The sequence below is a fragment of the Eschrichtius robustus genome, chromosome 3 (genome assembly GCF_028021215.1).
Source record: "Eschrichtius robustus isolate mEscRob2 chromosome 3, mEscRob2.pri, whole genome shotgun sequence".
Lineage (NCBI taxonomy): Eukaryota > Metazoa > Chordata > Mammalia > Artiodactyla > Eschrichtiidae > Eschrichtius > Eschrichtius robustus.
Window position 1 is genome coordinate 26,826,687 of NC_090826.1, and position 12,171 is coordinate 26,838,857.

A 12,171-nucleotide genomic window follows, 5' to 3' on the forward strand; every position below is an offset into this window, starting at 1 on the left:
TTTGCTTTGTCATATAAAATACATAAAATTATCTCAAAATTCCAATACTGATAATACTATTAACAATAAACAAAATAACATTTAAGATTCATTTGTAGTTCTTCTTATCCTTAGAATAGATATCACTAAATCAGATTTCTGTGTTCAAAAGTGACTTTAAGATAGTTATGTTTTCTCTATGAGGCTGTGTTATCAGTTTGATAAATTTTTAAGTCATTTGTTGCTGTTTGTATTCAATTTAAAGATTTTAAAAACTTTTAAAGTTTTAAGTATTTGAATATGTAAATTTACTTGGTATAAAAGTTTAAAACTCTATAAAGAGAGATGAACTGAAGGTTTCTGCTCCCATTCCCACCATCCTCCATAGGTAATGAGGGTTAATCCTTCTTGCCTTTTTTGGCAAGAAAAGCAAATGTGTGTAAAAATTATTATTTGTCCTCCTTTCTCTTATATAAAAAGCTTTTTACTATGCAAAAAATTTAAATATATACAAAAGTAGAAAGTATAGTGAATGTTCAGCTTCAATAATTATCAACTCATGACTATTCTTGCTTTATGTACATTGTCACCCACTCCCTCCAAAGATCACTTGGAAGCAAATTCCAAATGTCATATCATTTCATCTGTAAATATTTCAGTATATAGCTCCAAAAGATAATACTGCCTTTGACAATAAACATATCCACAATACCCTCATCACACCTATCATTTAAAAATTATTTATTAATATAATAAAAATATTCAGTTAGTGTTCACATTTCATGGGTTGTCTCAAAAATTTTAAGAATAATGTTTGCATCAGGATTCAGGTAAGGTCAATACATTGCAACTAGGCTTAGGATTAGGTCATTTCTTCTGAGGAATTTTCCAGACTCTGTATACTGTTAGTTGCATCCCTACCGTATCAATGAACTTGTTTCTCTATCATCTGTATCATCTGTAAACCGGTGTTTAGATCTGGAGATTTGATCAGATTCAGATTTAACTTCTGTGTTTTTTTGGCAAGAATACTTCTCAAGTGGAGTTGAGTACTTCCATCAGAAGGCACGTAATAATGTCTGGTTGCCTTTCTTTTTGTGGTATTAGCAGTTATTGATGATCATTGCCAGGGTTTATTTTAAGAGGGGTTTCAAAATGGTGATACTTGAATTCTATTCTAATCCATTTATTATAAAGAGAACCTTCCCCTCCTTAACTATTTGGTTACCCTCAAACAGGGGTCCCCAACCCCCATTTCTTGGACCACGGTCTTTTAGGAACAGCAGGAGGTGAGTGGCGGGCGAGTGATCGAAGCCTCATCTGCTGCTCCCCATCGCCCCCCAATTGCTCGCATTACCACCTGACACCACAACCCACCCCCGCAGCCCCGGTCCGTGGAAAAATTGTCTTCCACGAAACCGGTCCCTGGTGCCAAAAAGATTGGGGATTGCTGCCTGAAAATACATTTTACACAAGAAAAGCAAGATAAATGCTTGCTTTTTTCCCCTTGCTTTACTGGTTATCAGAATAATGAGTTGGCCCCTTAGCATTTTCCATAGGTGACCAATGAGTTTTTTAAAGAATGTTATTAATAAATTCATGGATTCAAACACATTTACTATATTTGCATCCATTGCCTTTATGGTTCTATTATTATTGTTATTATTATTGATGTTAAAATTGTCCCAGATTTGTCCAGTGGGAGGCTTTTGAAGTTGGCTCTTGAATTCTTTTGACATGACAGAAGTAGTCTTTGGTAGCTTTCTTGTTTGGGGGATGACAAGATTTTCCATGTTCATTTTGTACATTTCCTGCCCAGGACCTGGAATCAGCTATTTCTCCAAAGAGCCTTGATTCCTTTTACTGGAATATAATATTTAGAGACCACAATCTGGAGGTTAAACATGTTCATTACAACTGGATTGTTCATTGTTTCTAGGCCCTTTCAGTAGATAGAGCTAGGAACACATACATACATACATACATATACATATGTATTTTAAAGATAAAATACATCATGAGATAATAGTGATATTTCCAGTTCAAATTCAGGACTAAAATGTTTTACTTAACCTCATCTTTCTTAAACATGAATCTCCTTTCTTCCCTGAGAAAAATCCCAGTTCCCAACAACACTAACAAAATTATTCATGTGCTTTCTCCCATAATACACAAAACAATACCAAAATAAAATACTGACACTACTAACATCAATATTATTTCTGAAAACAGTTAATTTTTAAATATCTTTATTGGAGTATAATTGCTTTACAATGTTGTGTTAGTTTCTGCTGTATAACAAAGTGAATCAGCTATATGTATACATATATCCCCATATCCCCTCCCTCTTGTGTCTCCTTCCCAACCTCCCTATCCTACCCCTCTAAGTGGTCACAAAGCATTGAGCTGATCTCCCTGTGCTATGCGGCTGCTTCCCACTAGCTATCTATTTTATATTTGGTAGTGTATGTATGTCAATGCTACTCTCTCATTTCGTCCCAGCTTACCCTTCCCCATCCCTGTGTCCTCAAGTCCATGCTCTACATCTGCGTCTTTATTCCTGTCCTGCCCCTAGGTTCATCAGAACCATTTTTTTTTCAACTTCCACATATATGTGTTACTATAGGTATTTGTTTTTCTCTTTCTGACTTACTTCACTCTGTATGAAAGACTCTAGGTCCATCCACCTCACTACAAATAATTCAATTTCATTTCTTTTTATGGCTGAGTAATATTCCATTGTATATATGTGCCACATCTTCTTTATACATTCATCTGTCAATGGACACTTAGGTTGCTTCCATGTCCTGGCTATTGTAAATAGCGCTGCAATGAACGTTTTGGTGCATGATTCTTTTTGAATTATGGTGTTCTCAGGGTATATGCCCAGTAGTGGGATTGCTGAGTCATATGGTAGTTCTATTTTTAGCTTTTTTTTTTTTTTTTTAAAGATTTATTGATTGATTGATTGCTATGCTGGGTCTTCGTTTCTGTGCTAGGGCTTTCTCTAGTTGCGGCAAGCGGGGGCCACTCTTCATCGCGGTGCGCGGGCCTCTCACCGTCGCGGCCTCTCTTGTTGCGGAGCACAGGCTCCAGACGCGCAGGCTCAGTAGTTGTGGCTCACGGGCCTAGTTGCTCCGCGGCATGTGGGATCTTCCCAGACCAGGGCACGAACCCGTGTCCCCTGCATTAGCAGGCAGATTCTCGACCACTGCGCCACCAGGGAAGCCCATATTTTTAGCTTTTTAAGGAACCTCCATACTGTTCTCCATAGTGGCTGTATCAATTTACATTCCCACCAACAGTGCAAGAGGGTTCCCTTTTCTCCACACCCTCTCCAGCATTTATTATTTGTAGATTTTTTGATGATGGCCATTCTGACCAGTGTGAGGTGATACCTCACTGTAGTTTTGATTTGCATTTCTCTGATGATTAGTGATGTTGAGCATCCTTTCATGTGTTTGTTTGCAATCTGTATATCTTCTTTGGAGAAATGTCTGTTTAGGGCTTCTGCCCATTTTTAGACTGGGTTGTTTGTTTTTCTGATATTGAGCTGCATGAGCTGCTTGTATATTTTGGAGATTCATCCTTTGTCAGTTGCTTCATTGGCAAATATTTTCTCCCATTCTGAGGGTTGTCTTTTTGTCTTGTTTATGGTTTCCTTTGCTGTGCAAAAGCTTTTAAGTTTCATTAGGTCCCATTTGTTTATTTTTGTTTTTATTTCCATTTCTCTAGGAGTTGAGTCAAAAAGGATCTTGCTGTGATTTATGTCAACGAGTGTTCTTCCTATGTTTTCCTCTAAGAGTTTTATAGTGTCTGGACTTACATGTAGGTCTTTAATCCATTTTGAGTTTACTTTTGTGTATGGTGTTAAGAAGTGTTCTAATTTCATTCTTTTACATGTAGCTGTCCAGTTTTCCCAGCACCACTTATTGAAGAGGCTGTCTTTTCTCCATTGTATATTCTTGCCTCCTTTATCAAAGATAAGGTGACCATATGTGTGTGGGTTTATCTCTGGGCTTTCTATCTTGTTCCATTGATCTATATTTCTGTATTTGTGCCAGTACCATACTGTCTTGATTACTGTAGCTTTGTGGTATAGTTTGAGGTCAGGGAGCCTGATTCCTCTAGCTCCGTTTTTCTTTCTCAACATTGCTTTGGCTATTCCGGTTTTTTTGTGTTTCCATACAAATTGTGAAATTTTTTGTTCTAGTTCTGTGAAAAATGCCATTAGTAGTTTGATAGGGATTGCATTGAATCTGTAGATTGCTTTGGGTAGTATAGTCATTTTCACAATGTTGATTCTTCCAATCCAAGAACATGGTATATGTCTCCATCTCTTTGTATCATCTTTAATTTCTTTCATCAGTGTCTTATAGTTTTCCGCATACAGGTTTTTTGTCTCCTTAGGTAGGTTTATTCTTGAGTATTTTATTCTTTTTGTTGCAATGGTAAATGGGAGTGTTTCCTTAATTTCTCTTTCAGATTTTTCATCATTAGTGTATAGGAATGCAAGGGATTTCTGTGCATTAATTTTGTATCCTGCTATTTACCAAATTCATTGATTAGCTCTAGTAGTTTTCCGGTGGCATATTTAGGATTCTATATGTATAGTATCATGTCATCTGCTAACAGTGACAGCTTTACTTCTTCTTTTCCAATTTGGATTCCTTTTATTTCTTTTTCTTCTCTGATTGCTGTGGCTAAAACTTCCAAAACTATGTTGAATAACAGTGGTGAGAGCGGGCATCTTTGTCTTGTTCCTGATTTTAGGTGAAATGGTGAAAACAGTTAATTTTTTGCAGTTCATTTTGTCTTTAGTTCTATCCTGCTAAGGATGTACAGTTAATTTATTGTATATATAAAATCATTTGAAATAGTGCCTTTCTTGTGATCATTCCAACTCCATAAGAACATGTGTTTATTTCATTTTGCTTTCAATTTGTAAATTTAGTCCCCTTCTTTATCATACAAGAGTACCAAAATATACACTCTTCTGCCCTTAGTCTTTTTAATGTAATATTATATCTTGAGAATCATTCCATATTAGTTCTTGACCAGCTTCCTCATTGTTTTTAACAGTTGTGTAATACTTCATTACATGGATGTACCCTGGTTTATGCACAGATGTCCTACTAATATACATTGAGGTTGTTTCTAGTCTTTTGCTTTTATAAATAATGCTGCTGTGAGTAACCTTATATATATGTTATTTCATATTTGAGGGGGTATATCTTCAGAAAAATTCCTACAAGTGGGATTGCTGGGTCAAACGGTAAATAATTATGAATTTTGTTATACATTGTCAAATTCTCCTCCGTGAGCGTTGGACCAGCAGAGCCCGAGAGTGTGTTTTCCCCCACATCTCTGTCAGCAGAGCCTGTTGTCCAGCTTTTGGATCTTTGCTGATCTAATAGGTGAGAAACAGCATCTCCGAGAAGTGAAACTGAGCATCTTTTCATATATTTAAGGGTCTTTGCTTATCTTTCTTTTCATTGTTTTTGACTATTTGCCCATGGTAGTACCTTTAGTCTTTTTTTCTCAATTATGAGGGCTATTTGCATGAATGTGTCACACCTACTTTAAAAAGAAATATATTCTCTAATATTGGGTTGCAGAGTTGGACACACATTCGTTACAAACTCGAGTCCTTGGACACCTTAATCAATAGAACTTGATAAGAGGCGAGACTAGGAATTCAGGCAAGGCTTTACTGGGACTCATGATGCAGCAGGAGGGAGTGAAAACAAGTAATAGGTTCCCTTGTTTGCACTCTGAGGAGGGCCAGCTGGTTCCTTAAATGGGGTGAGGGTAGGGGCAGATCAGTGGGTCAGACCAGAGTGGGGCTTAGGTGGTCTTCCCATCGCCTTGGTGGTGTTGTGTGCAGGGATCATGCACAGTACTCTGCTTTTGCTCCCAGCACTCAGAAGTGGCAGTTGGTCTGTGGCCTTTTTCTATCTTATTGTTCATAATTGCCCCAACTGAGCATGTGCGCAGTTATTTTTAGTCTCTTGTGGTTTCTTTGTATTCTGTTGCTCAAGGGGCTTTGTCTAGGGGCAAGCCCTCCAGTAAAGGGTCCCAGGTCCCAGCCTATTTCATATTCACAAAAACTTCCTTATGATTATTTTGTTTCGGTCTTCAACAACATTACTCTTTTTTGTTGTTACCTTGATCTATTGTGTTCCGAGTGATGAATTAAAGCTCCTTCTATTGGTGTGTTTCTATTTCTCTTTGCATTTCCTAGATTCTGCTTTGTGGGAAAAAAAACACAGTGGCTGCTTCTTATTTGGTGAGTAGTTATGTCTTCATTGTGAATTGTGTCCTTTAGTGTCATTCTTTGTCTTGTTTAATGCCTTTGGGCCTGAATTCACTTTTCTGATACCAAGATGGTGATCCCTGGTTTCTTGTTTGCACATGCTTGCTGTCCCTTTGCCCATTGCTTTGTTGTTGTTGTTGATGATGATTCTCCCCTTTGAAAGACTAACAGTAATAACTGTAGCAGCTAAGTTTCCTTACTTTAGCACCAAGCCATGCCTCAGGTAAGGATGTGTCCACTTGGTTCTAGTTCTCAGGGTGCCCATAACTGGACCCAAACTGTGGATGTGAGAGCTCCTCCCTCCCCACCCCTCCCCCACTAAAGGTTTAGGTTTCCAGAATGTGTAAATGTCTTGGACCACGCAGAAGGTGTGTCTCTTCATTTGTTTTTAGCTATTTTGAGTCACTTTATTTTAGGTCTGCCCCTTGTGACAGCATAGAGTTGAGCTTTACTTTGTGAGCTAATCTGAAAATCTTTCTTTTATTAGGTGAATTAAACCTAATTACATGTCATGATATAAGGACTATGTTTGTTTTCAGATCTGTCATATTATTTTATGTTGTATTTACTTTGTGTATTTGTCATATTTACTGGTTCTTTCACAATGTGATATTTTGGGTACATTAAAAATACATGTATTAATATTTAACAATATAAATATTTTTATTTTAGCAATTTCATTTATACTAATATACTTATGTAGTGCCCTTAGTCCTCTTTTTCTCTGCTTATGTCCTTGCTATTTTATTAGCTTTGTATCAGTGGTTCTCAATGGAGGGAGGGTGTGTGCGTGTGTGTGCGTGCGTGCGTGCGTGCGTGCGTGTGTGTGTGTGTGTGTGTTTGTGTCTGTGTGAGTGTCAGTTTTGCTCCCCAGAAGATATCTGGCAATGTCTGGAAACATTTTAGGTTGTTTCACAGCTTGGGGAGGAGAGGTACAAGCATCTAGTGGGCAGAGACCAGGGATGCTACTACACATCCTACAATGCAGAGGACAGCCAAGACCAGCAACAAAAAAGCATTCGGCCCAAAATTTCAATATTTCCAAGTTTGAGAGATCCCTCTTTATACCTTCATTTGACGCCCACCTATTACCTATGTCACAATCAGTGAGTCATTTTACTTTCCCCCATTCTCTCCCTTCTCTTCCCGTTAACAAAGTATGTTATTTCCACTTTGTCAGAAATATGGCATTTACATACTATTCTTTAACTCCATCTTCATTTTAGATTTTGATATAAACAATTCTCAGTCCCAGTCATATCAGTCCTTTTGCTGAAGTTCCCCAATTATCACTTGGTTGGATGCAACTCGTCCTCCCGTTAGATTTTTGAGAAGGGCTCGTGAGTAAAATATTCCTTAGTTCTTGAATTTTTAATACTGTGTTTTCATAGTCTTGATGCTTAATAATCGCTGTATATACAACCCTTGGCTTATACTTTCTTTCCTTCAGTTTGTTGAAAATGTTGCGTTACTCATTTCACTTTGTGTGTTGCTATTAAGAAATCTGATGACAACTTGATTTTCTTTCCTTGCAACTGACTTAATTTTTAACCTGGAGGCCCAGAGAATGTTTTCTTTTTCATTAAAATAGAGTTTTACTGAGATATGTCTCAGAGTTGGCTATTCCAGGATAATTTCCCCTGGAACATGGTGGGACTTTCAATATATAGGTTAAAGATTTTTAGTTCTAGAAGTTTTTCTTAGAGTGCTATAAATATCAGTTCTGTTCCATTTATTTCTATTTCCTTCCTCAGGGACTCCTATTGCACATAAATTAGTTTATCTTTGTTTGTCTTCCATGCTTATCCTTTTATTTTATTTTTATTTTTTTAAATCTAATTTTTATTTTATGTTGGAGTATAGTTGATTTCCAATGTTGTGTTAGTTTCAAGTGTACAGCAAAGTGATTCAGTTATCCATATACATATATCCAGTCCTTTTCAGATTCTTTTCCCATATAGGTTATTACAGAATATTGAGTAGAGTTCCCTGTGCTATACAGTAGGTCCTTGTTGATTAAATATTTTATATATAGTGGTGTGTATATGTTAATCCCAAACTCCTAATTTATCCCTCATCCTTTTTACTTCCTTATTTGATTTTTATTTTCTTAAGTGCTTTAATTTTCTTTTTATATGTCTTTATTATACTTTCTTTCTTTTTGTGTCTATTGTCTCTAGGACACTTTGCAGGTTGGTCTTAATTTCTAAGCTATTGCTTTTTTTGGTAAGCTCTCTTTTTATTTCTTCCTGTTATATGTTCATTTGTATTTTGAGTTTTTTAACTTATTTGTGTTGCACTGTAATATTTGCAATTGCTTGTTTAATTATATTTAATTAATGTTGGAATGCTTTTAAAAATGTTTCTTGTCCTTTATTTCTTAAGGGAGTATTTTCATTAGTTAAAATGTTTTACTACTTATTTTCTGCTTTATTCTTATAGAAACATTGTAGGTATGTTGAGTACCCCTTTTCTGTCCATGATAAAATAAATGTATAGGATTTTCCTAGACCAGGAATAACAGGTGATCCTATTGGAGTGAGGGATGGAGTAATTTGGGTTCTTATTTGATTTCTTAGTTCAAAGACATGCTCTTCTTTTGGTGTTGGGTGATCTTACAGGCACTATCTCACAGGCACTGTCCCTCTATGTCCTTAGGCTTCTGAAAGCCTGTCCTAGCATAATGTTTGGGAGTGTTCCTCACTCTAAGGGGTGTCTAGAAATTGTATGCAATTTATTATAAAGTGTTTCTATGTGGGGTGAATTTATATTTGGAACTTAGATTTAATACTTGCTACTTTGCCCTCCCAGCTCCTAATCCACCAGTTGCCTGTGTCTTACAACAGTCCAATTCCTGACCCTGAATCCCAGCCAAGGTACTGACATCCCTGATGGGAGGGCTGGGTCTACCCAGCTGGTTCTCTGTGGCCAGGAGATAAATACAAGACATTATGTCCCAGATGAAATGCGATTTTTAAAACTGGGAAAGTTCATATAAATCAGGTTACTGAGGTGACTGGGGGACAATGGGATCCAGGATGCAGTGCAAAAGTGAAGGATAGTGGGAGTTGGGAACCTGAAGGTAGTCTGGATGAAATTTCCATGAAAATGATGATTTCTAATATATATATGCATTTAGAGAAGGAGACTCCTAGTTCTTGCCAGTCTTTCCTTTCCTTCCTCACCTCTCCTTTAGCGGCCTTTGCTCCTGGATGACCCTCCTGATTTGGCCTTTCTCTGCTATAGATTCCTTCTGCTTAAGCCACCTGCCCTTTAGACTGCAGTCCTTAGACCCTGACCTCCTCAGTTCAGGCCTGACCCCATCCTGAAGGGAAGCAGCTTCTTTGTCCCCAGGATTCTGTCCTGAGCTGACCTGGGCATCACTATAATTAAAAAATTATTTATTATTATTTATGCCATTGTGTGTATATATACACACACATACATTATATATACATGTATATATACACATACACATTTTCTTTATCCATTCATCCATTGACAGACACAAGTTATTTCCATACCTTGGTTATTGTGAATAATGCTGCAATGACCATGGGAGTACAGATATCTCTTCGAGATAGTGATTTCATTTTCTTTGGATATACAGAAGTGGAATTGCTGGATCATATGGTGGTTCTATTTTCAATTTTTTGAGGAACCTCTACACTGTTTTCCATAGTGGCTGCATCATTTTACATTCCCAGTAACAGTGCACAAGGATTCCAATTTCCCTACATCCTTACCAACACCTGTCATTTTCTTTTTTTTTCATGTTTTTTATAGTAGTTATCCTAATGGATGTTAGGTGACTCTCACTGAGGTTTTGATTTGCATTTCCCTAATGATTAGTGATGTTGAGCATCTTCTCAGGTGCTTGTTGGCCATTTTATATCTTCTTTGGAGAAATGTCTGTTCAAGTCACTTGCCCATTTTTAAATCAGGTTATTTGTTTGTTTTCATTGTTGAGTAGTAGGAACTCTTTATATAATCTGGATATTAATCCCTTATCAGGTATATGATTTGCAAATATTTTCTCCTGCTCCATAGGTTGCCTTTTCACTCTGTTGTGTCCTTTAATGTACAGAAGTTTTAAATTTTTATGAAGCACAATTCATCTATTTTACGAAATCATTGCCAAGTCTAAAGTTACAAAGCTTTTCCATGTTTTCTTGTAAACATTTTATAGTTTTAGCTCTTTTGTTTAGGTATTTGATCCATTTTGAGTTAATTTTTGCATACGGTGCCTCCACTATCACTTTTGCTGGGAGTTCCCAACATGTACTGGAGGCAACACAAAGCCATTTAAGAAAGAGATTTCCACATTTCCACTTGACTTTTAGTCCCAAATGTCTTTCCTCCCCTTCCCCAACAAACACTTGCCCCTAGCCATGAAAAAGGCCATAAAAAAGGTAAGAAAACCAATGCAAAATTTATATTTTATTTGAATTCAAAAATTTTAAAATTGCTTTCAAATTCAGGAAAGTACCATAATGCAGGACCCCAGGGGGAAGCCTCATATACAGAGACAGATAAATTAAATGTATATACTGCAGACAAGCCAAGAAGGTGTGTAGATTACATATTTACAGCAGTTTATGTTTTCTGAAAACCATATTTATACATTTTATTACATTTACAAAAAAGGCTTCCACTACCATTTACCTACAATAATGAAAAAAAATTTACACCTTTTTTTTCTTTCTTTTTTGGTACTGTACAAACTTTGTATAATAAAAATATATCTCTGTACAAAAGATTTTTTTGTTGTTTTTGTTTTACTTTTTTTTTTTTTTTTTTTTTTTTAGCCTCATGGGATGGCGGTGGGTATATGGTGTGAATGGTGGGTGAAGGGCCTAGTCTGCCCTGTTCGCTTCCAAGCCTCTGGAGGTGGAGAGAAAATGCCAGAGGTGGGAAAAGGTAATGCACAGCAGAGGGCTGGGTGCCCCACCAGCATGTGCTCCTTGGGCATCTCCTGGGACTTCACAAGGGGAGGGGTGGAGGCAGGGCTGGAGGAGGAGTCCACTGGTTGGTCTCAGAGGAGTGTAAGAAGGGGGGAAGGGAGCAGCCAAAGAGCTTCCTGCATTTGCTTCCAGAGAAAGAGAGAGATGAACATGTGAGTGGGTTTGTCTGGACTGGTCCTCTCCTGCCAAGCCCAGGGATGCTGTGACCCAGAGCAGGTGTGGGCAGCGGGGCTCCTGCCATTGCCAGTTGCATCCACTGGAAATTGACACTCTCACTTCAGTCCATCTTCACGTGAGTCAGATCTCATGGTTTCAACTCAGAATCTGCTTACAAACCAGGTGTCCCTGCCACTCCACTCCTGTATGTTTCTGTCATTCCAATACGTGATTGAACATCTGAGGCCAGCATGTCACACATGCACAGGCGCTTAAGCCCACGGGGACCTTCCCGAGGACAGAGAAAGGGGCTCTAAATGCCACAGTTTGATTCCCAAACTCATTAGCTTCTCAACAATACTTAAATGGAATTCATCAATGACCCAAGCAGGATAAAACTCAAAATTAATCAAACCTACTTGCAAGGAGCTGGAGAGCATATGCCTTATTCACACCATTCTTTTGATTCAGAAGTTCCTAGGGCCTCTGTCTGCTATGGCGAGGGGCTGCTGGGAGCCGAGGGACCAGCACCAGCTCCAGGAAGCCTGGGTACCAGGTCCTTGCCCTGATGCTGCCAAGGTGGAGAGAACAGAAACCAGATAGGATGCATGGGTCCCCTGCCTGGCCCACCAGCCTTGGCCACACTCCTACTTAGAGATTCACCGACTCCTCCCCCTTCTAGACCCAGATTTCTGCAGCTGGTGTAGTGGACTTGGGAGTCAGACCCACACTTACTGTGTGGCTTGCATCTCTTCA